At 48.6% G+C, this 14,184-nt stretch overlaps 1 protein-coding gene and 1 long non-coding RNA gene across 8 annotated transcripts in view; both read right to left on the bottom strand.

Moving 5' to 3' along the window:
- LTBP2 (latent transforming growth factor beta binding protein 2) overlaps positions 1–14,184 on the bottom strand; it is a 117,282-nt gene that overhangs the window by 59,804 nt on the left and 43,294 nt on the right. The gene's annotated exons all lie outside the window — the stretch shown is intronic.
- LOC116558006 lies at positions 7,065–10,125 on the bottom strand. Its single transcript, XR_004271786.1, has 2 exons — positions 8,586–10,125; positions 7,065–7,516 (listed from the first exon to the last, which is right to left on the bottom strand). It is a non-coding gene; the product is annotated as an uncharacterized LOC116558006 (long non-coding RNA).

The raw sequence follows: 14,184 nt of genomic DNA, 5'->3' as shown, positions 1-14,184 counted from the left end.
GCATCCCTTCCCCCAGTAGTTCCTATGCCTAGCCTCCCCACTGGATTCCTGGCCAAGTGGGATAAGGTCCTGGGGTTCTCTTCCTCTTCCATCTCCACCATTGTTCTGTCACCCCTCAGGGTCAGGCCATGAGCAAACTCCTTACACTTTCCTGGCAGAAGGCAAACTAGGACTGGCCTGGCATGGTGGTTTACGCCTATTATCCCAGCACTTTGGAAGGCCAAGGTGGGTGGATCAGCTGAGGTCAGAAGTTCGAGACCAGTCTGACCAACAGAGTGAAACCCCATCAAAAAATACAAAGATTAGCTGGGCTTAGTGGCACATGCCTGCAATCTCAGCTACAGGGGAGGCTGAGGCACTAGAATTGCTTGAACTTGGGAGATGGAGGTTGCAGTGAGCCAAGATCATGCCATTGCACTCCAGCCTGGATGATAGAGCGAGACTCAGTCTCAAAAAAATAATAAAATAAAAAAAGAAAGCACACTCCCTCCAAGGACTTCCAAGAAAGCACCTGGGAAAGTGAGGTGGCTGAGCTGCGAGCTCACTGGGAGCCTCGTCCTGGGTACCAGGCTGGTGCCATGCTCAGGTTAGTGCCAGGGCCACAGAGCATCCCAGAGAGGTGAAAGGAGCAGCTCATTTTCTACCCAGACCACTACCACTTTTCTGAACTTGACCCTGACAAAGAACTCTCCAGTCTGGTCAGGAGGGAAACTCAAAGGGTTCTTTCTTGGTGATTTGTTGTCATTGTTATGTTATTGCTGCTGTCAGTTTTTTCTCTAATTGGTGCTCAGTGCTCATGGCACCAAGATCTCAGGGTTCAAATCCCTTAAGGGCCAGTTGGGTAGTTTTGCAGAGAAGAAAACCAAATAAACAAACCATGCGTTCCCTAGTGATAAATAGGATCTGGCTGTACAGAGAGAGGCTGGGACCTGGGCCAGACAGACGTCGGTTCTGCCCCTTACTAGCAGCATGACCTTAAGCAAGTCACTTAGCTCCCCCAAGACTCAGAATCCTCATCACTGAAACAAGAAGAGCAATGCCCACCTCTTATGGCTGTGAGGACGAAGAGAACAGTAAGACCGTGCAATTATTTTACAAATACAAGTACATGGTCAAAGTAGAAAAATATGCCAGGATTTTTAAATTGCAGGAACAAGGAGGAAAAAAGGAGTTAGCTATGGTTTGGACGAAACACATTTCCCGAAGCAAATAAGAAAACGTGACTGCGCCGCTTAAAATTCTTCTTTATTTAAGGGAAATAAAAAGACTCCAGAAAAAAAAGTGTTATTGCTGTCCAAGTGTCCTTATACAGGGCCAAGTACTAATCTGATGCTAAACACATTTTTAACAAATGGAGTCTTCTGAGCCCAAGTCATTTTCATCTACTGCTGTAATGGGGATTTGGGGTTAAATGACAGAAATCAAAAAGCCCTGTGTTCTGAGAGGCTTGTATTGGAGTAAAGGAGGAAGTTTCCAGTTCTTTGATAGGTCCTGCCTTTTATTCCTAAAGCATCCATATAAGGAGGTTCATATCTCCCTTTATAAATCCCAGCCTAGTCCTCAGAGGTGAGCAGGAGAGAGGCTCTCCCTGTGTGGAGGGCTGCAGGCTCTTGGCTCAGCTTTAGCTCCCTAATGGTCTCCAGCTGGTTGCCACTACCATCACCACGTAGAAGGGCACAGGCAGCTAGGATGGGGTGGAGACTGTGAGCTGTGGAGTTTGTAAACCCTACTGTCTAGCCTTGTGTTATCTCTGCACTCATTTCCTTCAAGCAAATCGCAAGCCTTTAGCCAAATCCTGTTTGCATGTCCCTTCCTAGCCTCAGTTAAGTTGTGGGACATCAAGAGAAGGGTCTGGTGCCATGTTTGCCCCAGGCTGGTCCAAAGAAGCAGCTACCCCAATTAAGGGCAGTAGAGGTAGGTAGAAACAGAAGAAGGCAAGAGTCTTAATGAGAAGGTGACCTCAGCCCCCAGGAGAGGCTCCACCACTATCAGCCTTGGGAGAACCGCTGCAGTTTCATCAAAGGACAGAGTTTATCAAACTCACCCAGCATAAGAATGGAACGTGCTATTTTTCTGGGATTGTTTCAGGGAAGTCCTGGCCAAGCCTCCACAATGGACCAAAACAGCCATCTCTAGACTTCAGGATTTCACAAATCAGTAAAATTTTGGAACAAATTTGGGGGAATAACATAAAGTTGCTAACCTTTTATTTAGGTTGCTAAGACTTTAAGACACACACACACACACACACACACACACACACACGCAAAAACTGCCAATCATTACCACCATAATTTCATGAAAGAAAAGACATTTCAGAGCCAAAGGAAATGTTTGAATAAGCCTAACTTTATGGAAATCTCACCAAATGACTTTATTTTATTCATTTCTTTATGGACCATGAGACCCCCATCATAGGCCAGCACAGAGCCAAGAGGCAGCCACCAGGTCCACCACGGTCTGCTCTCACTGTGGACTCCGGGCTCTTTAAACCAAGATAAGGAAGAATTCCCATCCCAGTGGCCAGGGTCTTCAGACCCACGTGAAACCTGCCTGGGCAGTTTACACCCATAATGATGCCACTTAGTTAAATGTTCAAGGTGTGCCCACACCCTGCCCGACACCTAAGGTTTCCAAACAGCAATGGGAAGACAAGTGGGTGAGGAGCTCTGTGCCCTCCATCCCATTCACCCTCAGCCTAGCCTGGCAACTCTCCTCTATTAACTTCATAAATTGGGCTTCCAAAAACAGCTGGCCCTTCGGACCCATGGGTTCTGCATCTGCAGATTCAACCAAGTGTGGATGGGGAATATTTGGGGGAAAAATAAAAAATTGCAATCAACAATGAAAACTATTCAAATAAAAATGATACAGTATTTACTTAGCATTTGACATATTATAAGTAACCTAGGGATGATTTAAAGTACATGGGAACATGAATATATGTTATCTGCAAACATTATGCCATTTTATACCAGGGACTTGAACATCCATGAATCTTGCTATTCACAGGGTCCTGGAACAAATCCCCTGTGGATATCGAGGGATGACTGTACTATTTTGTTTGAAACGGGTCTTGCTGCTAAAAGAAAGTTTAAGAGTGTTGCTAAAGATACAGAGAATACACTTGTAATTCCAGCATTTTGGGAGGCTGAGGCAGGCAGATCCCTTGAGATCAGGAGTTTGAGACCAGCCTGGCCAATATGGTGAAATCCCATCTCTACTGAAAATACAAAAGGTTTCTGGGTATGATGACAGGCACCTGTAATCCCAGCTACTTAGGCTGAGGCAGGAGAATTGCTTGAACCGGGAGGTAGAGGTTGCAGTGAACCAAGATCACAGTACTGCACTCCACCCAGCCTGGGTGACAAAAGTGAGACACCATCTCAAAAAGAAAAGAAAAATAACATAATAAATGCATGGAGGTGGGAAGCACAGGCCATGTTTAAAGACGAATAAGAAGCACCATTCGGATAAAGCACAGATTAGAGGGGAGGGTGGGGAAGGAAATCATACCATTCAGTGCCTATCAGGTGGCAGGCATCATGCTAAGTGTTTTAGCTAATATGTCATTTACTTGTCCAAACAACTCCATAATCAAAAACCCCCGCTTGGCCAAAACCACCTTAAACAAAGTAAAAAGACAAATGACATGGTAGGAAAAATATGTGCAACTCGTATCTTAGACAAAAGATGAATCTCCATGATATCGGAGTTCCTAGAAACAGAAATGACAGACACCAACAGCCTTAAAAGAAAAATCAGCAAAGAATATGAACAGGTCACAGAAAAGAAAGATACAAACATTTCTTGAACGCAGAAAAATATGCATAATCGTTCTGGTAAGGGATGCGTGAATGAAAACTCTGAGATAGTATTTTTTAATCCATCAGATCAGGAAAAAAAAATCCAAAAGCTTAATAACATACTCATTTGTGAGACGATGCAGAAACAGATACTCTCGGATGCCGCTGGCAGGCATGTAAATTGATACAGACCTTCTGGAAAGCAATTTGGCAATGTCTACCCGCATCCCAAGGCATCCACGCTGTGACCCTGAAGCTCCACCTCCAAGATTATCCTGCAGATAAACCTTCTGTGGTAGGTGTGGCTGCCCAGCCCAGGCCCCCTTTCTGGCTCGTGTATCTGCAAGTGCAGTGGCTAAAGGCTTACCCCTGTGATTTCTTCCGAGCCATGCTCTTGGCTGATGCGAACCACCTGAGAAGCTCCTCCCACCACCGTGACCACACAGCCTATGACTGCCTGAAAGAGAAGTTCAAAAGCCTGGGCCCCCATGCCTCAAAGAGGAACAACTTTGTAAGCTCTATCCTTAATCGGGCCAAAGCTTGATTTACCTGGGACCACATCTTTACTTGGCTCTCCCCTTTCCCACATTGCTTCCTTCTCTTCTTTAGCATTCCCCACCAAAATCACACACACCCAAATCCCCACCAAAATCACACACACCTGAATCACCCCAAATCACACACACCTGAATTCCACCCAAAATCAAACACACCTGAATTCCACCCAAAATCACACATGCCCCAATTCCACCCAAAATGACACACACCCGAATCCCACCTCTGGGGGACCCGACCTAAGACACTTGCAAATGTCCAAAATGATATATGAACAAGACTATAGCAGCACTATTTTGTAATAGCAAAATATTTTGTACAGAATCAAAACAACTTAAACGTCCTTCAAAAGGGGACTGGTTAAACAAACAAGGATCTGCCCGCAGAATGGGGTAATAGGCCCTGGAAACACAGCAGTGGCTCCTTTGCATCAATAAGTTAAGCTTTCCAAGACATACTGAAAAGGGAAAACGCAATAGCCCCATCCCACCACTGACTGTTTTGTACAGACTGTGACCTAACAATGGTTTTCACATGTTAAAATGGCTGAAAAAAAAAATCAAAAGAAGAATAGTACCTCGTGACATGAGAAAATGATAAGAAATTCAAATGTAAGCATCTATAAAGTTTAACTGGAACACAGCTGCCCTCCTTGTCTGTGGCTGGTTTTGCTCTCCAATGGCATCACTGAGTAGTTGCAGAAACCGTATGTCATAGAAACTCTATTTACTGTCTGGCCATTTATGGAAGAAGTGTGCTGGCTCCTGGTGTAGGGCATGTGAACTTCTGTGTAACATACAGAAAATAAGGATATATGTTGCAGTTATTTGCATATTAATAAAGCTTGGGAAGATACCCTGGAATATTAATAACAGTGGTTACCTATGTATGTGGCAGGGTGGAGAACAGGGAGTGGGAAGTGGGTGGGTAGGGATACACTGGTGCTGGCTCTATAATTTAATGGCCACTTTCTCTGTGCCACATTTTGTGCTGATAATGCCCATCACGTGCATCCTCTCACATAGGCCTCTCCATAATCCAAGAGTTAGATACTCATTATCCCCATTTTATAGTCAAGAAGACAGAGGCTATGGGGGTTCTATGCCTTGCAGAAGGTGGCTGAACTCCTAAGTGCAGAGGCCAAGTTGCAAAATCAGGTAACTTTATCCTAAGTCCACCCACCATTAATCGTTTCTTTATCGCCATTTTACAAATGAGGACATTGAGGCTTCGAGGGATTAAAGAATAGGTCCGGGCCCTTATGGTGGAGGGCTTGAACTATTGGTGGAGGAGTCTGGGCTGTACCCAGTGGGTGGGGGGAGTGCCCTGAGATTTCGAAGCAGGGCAATGACCTGGTCCAAAGAACAGCTACACGTTTTCACCCATTCAAAGAGCAAGTACTGAGTGCCTGTCACAGACCATGCACTGACACCCAGGGATGGCAAAGAAAACCTTGGGTGGAGTCTTCTGCCTCCTAATCTCCAGTGGGGAATGGACAAAAGGACTAGCACCCTAGCAAAGGTGAGAGGGCACAGGGGAAGCCATATGTAAGCCTCAAGTCACTCATGGTCTTCAAGCAGGTCTAGGACATGTTGGGATGGACATTCTTTTTATTTCCGCCCTGAGATGGAGTTTCATTGTTGTTGCCCAGGCTGGAATGCAATGGTGCAATCTTGGCTCACTACAACCTCCGCCTCCCGGGTTCAAGCGATTCTCCTGCCTCAGCCTCCCGAGTAGCTGGGACTACAGGGGCACACCACCGCCCAGCTATAGATGGGGTTTCACCGTGGTTGCCAGGATGGTCTCGATCTCCTGACCTCATGATTTACTCGCCTTGGCCTCCCAAAGTGTTGAGATTACAGGCGTGACCATCACGCCCAGCCAAGGGATGGGCATTCCTAAATGATGATTGTGGTGAAAGACCACCTGCTAGAGAATGGACTAAAGACAGGAGGACCGGAGGCCAGCTGGAAGGCTTCGGCTGTGCTCTAGGCTATCAGTGGTCGAGGAAAGAACGAAGAAGACATGGATGCAAGGGCTATTTCAGATGTAGAGACAGATAATTCCCAGCTATGGCTTGGACAAATGGGTGGAGGGAGTTCCAAGAGCCAAGATCTCAACACGAGAAATCCAAGAAGTCAATGATATTGGATATAATGAGTGTTTGGTACCTCGAGATGGATCTCAAGATGAGAACACCCAGGAGGCAGAAGTTGGGAGAGAGTTCTGGGGCTGTAGACACAGTTGGGGCTGGAAGGAGGGCGTAAGAGTAGGGGTGGTGTCTGCAGAGTTAAGAGGGAAGGATGATATCACTCGGGGAAAGCAGGCAGAACGAACCATGCTTCAGAGTGCCACTGCCTGACTGAGGCATAAATTCTGCCAACGTTTCCCAATTTAAAAGGGGAAAATGTATTAATGAACAGAATGGTCTCAGTTCTAAGTCTTGCTCCCATAAATTCTTCTCCAGCCTCTGGCGCCTGCTACTACTTGTCTGCTAGCACACGATTAAACAAACGAACAAGCCGTAAATTAATATTAACGGAAAAATGTGGCAACGGCCTATCATACTTCAACCCACAGTTTGCTCTTTTCACGGACACGTGTGTGTGCCTATAGCTGTTGTTGTTTTTTTTTTTTTTTTTTTTTTTTTTTGCACACATAGACGATCGTCATAGTTTCTGCTAATAAAACTGTTCCCAGCTCTAATCATGAATTAAGTATATTGATATTTCACAGTATTCCTTACGACTTCCAGGTGTTCTGACACCTAAACAGTTTGAGAAATGTAAGAGTAAAGAGAGAACAAAGGGCAGAGGGACCTGGGGAACACCAGCGTTTAAGGGGCAGATGGAGCAAGAGGGTCTGAAGGGAAGGGAAGGGAGCAGCCAGAGGAGTGGGAAGGATCGAGGAGAAAGCTCCAAGAGAGGAAGGCGTTCCCAGACCTCTCTCTGCTGCTGGCCACAGCGCAGAGGCTGTTCCTTCCCGTGGCTGCAGGTGCAGCTCACTGCAGCTTAACGTGCCCTGGTGTTTCCCTGGTGGCTCAGTCTCCTCTGAGGATCTAGGTGCTGGCAAGGTAGGGAAAGCCCTTGCAGAGCTCTGCTCCTTTCTCCTCCTGGCTGGTCAGGCAGGCTCTTGGCTGCCAAGCCCTGGGGAACCTAAAATAGAGAGGTAAGTGGGGACAGCATGTCCAACAGACCCAGTGCCTGGATGGGAACCTGTGCCTTCCTGTTGCCTGGCACGCTGATGGGGCATCATCAACATTCCCTGGTGCTATCCTAAAGGGTTGAGAGCCAGCCCTTTCCCCAGCATCCCCAAGGTGTCCCAAGATCACCCCTGCTGCTGCTTCTGCTGGCCATCCACCCGACCTCTTTGCTCTCACTAGTCAGCTCCAGGCACCCCACCTCGCTTCTATGAGTCACATTCCCACTGCTCCGAGGCTCTGGGCCTCTAGCTCTTCCAACAGCCACACCTAGGTCTGAATGGACTGGATTCCCCCAGCACAGAGACCCCAGGGGATGCCCATGCCAGGCTTTGGGTGGGGAGGAGGTAGAGCCTGGGGGAGACTCTCCTGCCCAGATTGCACCCTGCCCTGCTTCCCAGCCAGCTCAAGGGAACACAGCATTCCTGTTTCAGGCAGGGAGATGAGGGAGGCGTGAGCTCCGTGTATCCTGGGGAATGTCAAGGAGAGGCACCCCACCCTTGCCTGCAGCCCTCTCCTCCCTCAAGGGCAGCTCTGAAGTAGGTGCTGCCTCAGTTTCTAAAAGGTCCAGAGACTCCTAGGAACCTCATCCTCACCTCCACCCTCCAGCCCCCCGATGTGTTGGTCCAACTGTGAACACTTTTCCATTGAGCAGCCAGCCTTTAGGCTACCAGGCTGCCAAGCCCTGGCCCCCTGAGATCCTGTGTGGCCCTTGTTCCCTCCTGGCAGGGTAAGGGAGCCTGGCAAGAGAGCCAGAGTGGGCTGCCTGGGCACTGGGCTCACACCCGGGCCACCTCAGGGGCAGAGTGGTGGGGGGTGGGGGATGCCCAAGGGGTTCTCAGGACTCCAGGAAATGCCCGTTATTTTCTACCTAGCTTTCCCATGCGTCCAACTGCTGGGGCAATAGCCTTCTTCTTCCCACCAGAAAAAAGAGCCCCTCTAAGTGCTCCCCTGCCTCCTTCTGGGCCCGACTGGACCACCCAAAGGGGACATAGACCCCCAGGAGGGAAGGGACTGGGCCTTACCTTCTTCATATCTTCCATGGAATCATCACAGCACTGGGCACACAGCTGCTGCCCTGCAAATATTTATCACACTCACTTCATACCTCTCCATGGCTTCTCCTAGATCTCCTGGCTCTCTGGAGCCATCTCCACAGCCCTGGCTGGGCCCCATTCCTCAGTCAGCCAGGGCCAGCAGGCAAGTCTGAGGCCTCTGGCTCCAAGTTCCCTTGGGAAGACTCGTTAGCACACAGTGAACCTGGATTTCATGAATTCGTCATTCAACCACTGCCAAGGTGCACAGTCCTGTCAGGCACTATGCGAAGGGCATCTTGCCCACCAAGAGCTTATCACTCAGATGGGGAGGCAGGGGGCACGGAAAGGCCTGGCATACCTGGTGCCTTCATACAAATCAGAAGAGGCCCCTCTGGGCAGCCAGTTTACAGAAGTCACCATACTTCCTTCAGGCTGATGTAGCATGGTCCCCAGGTTGGGTGAGCAGAACACAGGCTAGATTTTAGCCTCAGGGTTCATCCCCTGCCCGGCACCCTCATGCACCCTTGTGCAGGACGCAGCTGGTACACTCTATGCAGCAGCCCCAGGCCAACCCTGCACTTGAGCATTTCATAACAATCCAAGCGTGGAGAAGAAGGGGAGGGACAGGAGCCAGGAGTCTCATGGCCAGGTAAGCTGTCCAGCCAGCATGTTCTGGCAAAGCCCTGGGGCTAAATTGCCAGGGAAGGCTTTCCAGAGGGCGCGAGACACGAGCCTGAGCCGGAGGAAAGGGTGGGGAGTGCAGAGAGAGCCACAAGCATAAAGGGACACATTCAGGAATGTGCTGGCATGGTGTTCAAGGCTAACCAGGCCTGTCTGGTTAAAGAGAATTAGGAGGAGTCAAGGATGAGAATAGTAATAGCCAACAGTTACATAGTGCTAATCACGGGCCAGGTACTGTGCTAAGCACTTTACATATATTAATCCAGTTAACCATCCTTAAAATTAGGAAGTAGGTATTATTGCCATCCTCTTGTTCCAGATGAGACATAAAGAAGCTAGGTAACTTACTAAGGTCACATCGTCAATGACTAGGACTCAAACACAGGCATTCTGCAGATATTCTAGTTCCAGAGCCTATGCCACAAACCTCTGCACCATATCGCTGCTTAAGAACTATACTTTGGGGCCGAGTATAGAAGGCCAAGAGTCTGGGCCTCATCCTATGAACCTCATGCATGAAAAGGAAGCCTTGAAAAAAGTGTTTTCACTGGAAAGTAACAAGGTTAAAAAATGGTCTTGACACTCAATACTAACAACAAAAAAAAGAAACCCCCCCGCCAGAGTCCCTCTGCTACCCCTATTACCCACACTGCCCGGGGATACTCCCCTCCCTGCCTCCTAGGGCACTTGCAAAAGCCTTCCCAAGGGCTGGGTGTGCTTTAGCTGCTTGAGCATGTCAAATCGCTGGATGGGAGCTCTTAGAGGCAAGGCATGAGTACAAGTCATCTAGTATTCCTTGTGCCTGGAATGAAGATAGAGATGGGAAGGAGGGAAGGGGGAAGAGGGGAAGAGGGGAAGGGGGGAAGGAGGGAAGGAGGGAAGGAAGGAAGGAAGGAAGGAAGGAAGGAGGGAAGGAAGGAGTGAGGGAGGGGGGGAAGGAGGGAAGGAAGGAAGAAAGGAAGGAGGGAAGGAAGAAAGAAAGGAAGAAGGGAAGGAAGGAAGGAGAGAGGGAGGGAGGGAAGGAGGGAAGGAAGGAAGAAAGAAGGAAAGGAAAGAGGGCCGAGTCTGAACAAAATCCTTGTCAGTTACCCGACTCAGAGAACATTCCTCTTTTGCGCATCATTTCTTCCAACTGGCCTGAAAAATCCATCCAGGATATACATAGAATGAATGGAAGAATGATTAATAATGGGGAGTATGAGATTCACACAGGAAAAGGTTATTTATTCCTGGCTTACCACTGGGAATGTGTGATGGGGGTTAATTGCAGGAGACCCCCTCTTAGCACAGGTTCCTTGAGTGGGCAGACGCTGGGAATGTTGAACTGAAGGACTAAAGTTGTGTACAGATGTGTTGCTGGAACCCAGATCAAGGCCTAGGTCTCCCTGGCTATGAGAACAGGGCATCTGCTCATGCCAAAGTGGGGTTACACCTCCCAGGTCCAACGACAGAAGCCAGCTGTGCTGAGGGGCAGAGATGAGACTGAAATGAGATTTTTCCAGTGGCGCCTCCTCCTCTGGGTACCTGCTGGGGGCCACAGTCCTCCCCACACAACCCACCTTGATAAAATAATTGCTATACTTATGAAACACGGTCTAAGCACAAGGCAGCAAACACGCATGACCTTATAAAGGCCCCCCAACAAGAACCTGAGACATAGGTGTCTCTACCCCAGTATGGCCTATGAGAAACTTGTGGCATGGAGGAGGAAGGTAGCTGGCTCAAGCTCACGTGTCTCATGAATGGCAAAATCCACCAACCTAAAGCTCAGGACTGCCAGGCTCTGAAGCCCATCCCACCCCTCCCATCGCTGGGGTCAAACTCCCTCCACAAGCCGCCATGGTGATGCTGCATGAACTACAAAGAAGCGTATGAAGACCAGAAGTGGCTGGAGAACTGTAGCCATGAAAAGGGAATGAAAATGCAAGGCAAGGCCAAGGGACCTGGCAAGGGCTATGGGAGACTGGAGGAGGGGTTGGAGGAAGGGGAGGAGAGACATCTAGGCTGAGGAGATTGAGCTAGGACCATTTCCCAAAGCCGCAGCAAACCTGGTATACAGACATCTTGCCACCGCTAACTTGGCCATGTGATGCTCACCTCCTGAACCCTTGGGCTCCCAGCTCATGGCCTTGAGGACCCTTCAAACCTCCATGATGCACCCCCGCACATGCACATGCACAGGCTTAGCAGGTCTGGCTTATTGAACAGCAGACGCAGGCCTGACTTGAGATGTGCTTACCCCACTCCTGAGCCCATTGTAGACTAAGGCATAGAGAAATGTGGGTCAAAGATACACATTCAGGAGCTGGCCAAAGTCCCAGTCTGCCCTTTCTGTTCTCAAAGGAGCTGGAAATCTACCCTGGGGCCATAAACAAAAGGAAATTTCTATGGGAACTAGGGCCCCCACCTGGGAAGTTTTCATTCAGCAATCCAGCAGCCCAAACCTGTCAACCTATGATGTGCCAGACCTCTGCTGAAGCATTTTATTTTTTAATTTATTTGATTAGTACAGCAACCCTATGACACAGGAACTAGTGCCCCCATTTTATGGAAGAGAAAGCTGAAGCACAGGGAGCCTGTTAACCTGCCCAAGGTCATCCCTAGCAGCGAAGTGCTGGGGCAGGGTCTCCAGGCTGAAGTCTGTCTGCCTCTGTGGGTTGGGATTCCCTTCCCCACCCTGCTGCTCACCCTTGGCTGTGACCGGAAACCTCGCCAGGTCTGGAAACACTTTCAAGTGCTCTGGGCAAACTCTCAAAGTTTCTGATGACTGCTGCTGCATTTCCAAAAGGCTCAGATAACCCCTGAAGCAGGGGACAAGTAAGAGTGGATGACGGCTGGGGGCAGTGGCTCATGCCTGTAATCCCAGCACTTTGGGAGGCTGAGGCAGGCGGATCGCTTGAGGTCAGGAGTTTGATACCAGCTTAGCCAACATAGCAAAACCCTGTCTCTACTAAAAATACAAAAATTAGCTGGGCATGGTGGCACGTGCCTGTAATCCCAGTTACTCAGGAGGCTGAGGCAGGAGAATCGCTTGAACCTGAGAGGCAGAGGTTACAGTGAGCCGTGATCATGCCACTGCACTTTAGCCTGGACAACAGAGCAAAACTCCGTCCCCTGTCCCACCAAAAAAAGAGTGGGTTTCATTTACAGAGGACCAAAAAGGTGCCAGATGCACTTAGATGGATTAGTCAATCCTTCTGACAATTCCATAAGGAAGTGATGATCGTCCCCAGCCTACAGATGAGAATACTGAGGCTCAGAAGGTTAAATTACTCATTCTAGGCTGCATAGCTAAGTGATGGAGCTGAGATTCAAACCCAGGTTCATCGAAGACATAAATTATTTCACAATTCTGCCCTCACTGCGCTACTGCGTTTTGTGGAGCCTCTGACCTTGCACCAAGAACATCAAAAAAGAAAGAAATGTGGAATAAGTTTTTCTCCACAAAGAAGAGATCCTGGAAGGGCGTGGCCTGGCTGGGGTCTTGAGAGGATACCGCCAGCCCCCTGCAGATGCAGATTCCCTCAAGTGGCCCCTGCTGCGGGCACTCGAGGGTGGACATGTCAAGTCGTGGGCAGGGCTGAGGCTCCGGGAGGAAAATGCAGCGTAGGCGACATCTGAAAGCAGAAATGTGGCAGCTCCAGAAGTTTTCATCTGTAGTCTTTGTTTTGTAAGGAACAGGGATTTTTTTTTTTTCTCTCTTCAAAAAGTACTCTACTTCTTTTTAGACCTTTCACAAATATTTTTTTAGGAGAAATAAGGAGAAAAGAAAAAAAAAACCACAGAATGCCTGTCGCAGCTACTCACTTCCATCATGAATCACGGACACAAAACCACAGCTATGTGGCTAGCAGAGGAACTATGTGTTTTCACATTTCATTATTGGGAATCATTTAGCAATCTTCCCTGTGTCATCTGCAGACAGACAGACACAGACAGACAGACACACCCCTCTGGGTCCCAAGCAGCCTCGTACAACACAGTCATCAGATGACTTTGCATTTAATCCATTTTCCCTTTCTGATCCTTTTCTGAGAAATTATCCTGCCAGGTTTAAATCTTCCCCTTTAGCCCTACTGCAGAGGTGGGGTGTGTGTATATGTGTGTGTGAGTGTGCAAGTGTGTGTGTGTGCACGTGTGCATCATGACGAGGGAGGAGGAGGAGGAATGCTGAGACACTGATTCAGTTAATTCCAAAAGTGGAAACAAGTGTATGTTTCAGAGTCCTTCCCTTTTTTTTTTTTTTAACTGTTATCATAATACCACTATAGTTTGCTAAAGTTATTTTCACCTGGGAAGCTCACAGTGCCTTTTCCAACAGTGGCAAATTAATCAACTGATGGCAGATTTAAAGATGGAAGAACTGGAAAAACTACTGGACCCATAAATCAGAAACTTCCTTTACATCCTGGACAAGGGGTGAAACCTGATACGTTTTTGAAAACCTTGAGCTCAAAAGGAGAATTCATGGAGCCTGAAAAAAATCTTCATTATGACTTTTGAGGCATGTTCTCTCCGCAGCTTCCACCCACGCCCCACTTCACACACACACACACACACACACACACACACACACACACGCACACACACACACACAACCTCAGAGGGTGACCCTCACTGAGCCAGCAGCCAGTTCTGTAAAAAGCAGCCGGACGGGACGAACCTTCCCTGGGCCATCTGAAAAAGAGCTTTACCAGTCTTTCCTTTCTTTTCTTGCTTCATTGCTCCCAACCTCTTCCTTTCTTTTTTTTTTTTTTTGAGACGGAGTTTCGCTCTTGTTACCCAGGCTGGAGTGCAATGGCGCGATCTCGGCTCACCGCAACCTCCGCCTCCTGGGTTCAGGCAATTCTCCTGCCTCAGCCTCCTGAGCAGCTGGGACTACAGGCACGCGCCACCATGCCCAGCT

This window comes from Sapajus apella, unplaced genomic scaffold, assembly GCF_009761245.1.
Source record: "Sapajus apella isolate SASKATOON/1434 unplaced genomic scaffold, GSC_monkey_1.0 scaffold20, whole genome shotgun sequence".
Lineage (NCBI taxonomy): Eukaryota > Metazoa > Chordata > Mammalia > Primates > Cebidae > Sapajus > Sapajus apella.
Note: the sequence above shows the minus strand (reverse complement) of the source record. Positions and strands in the feature narration are given on the sequence as shown.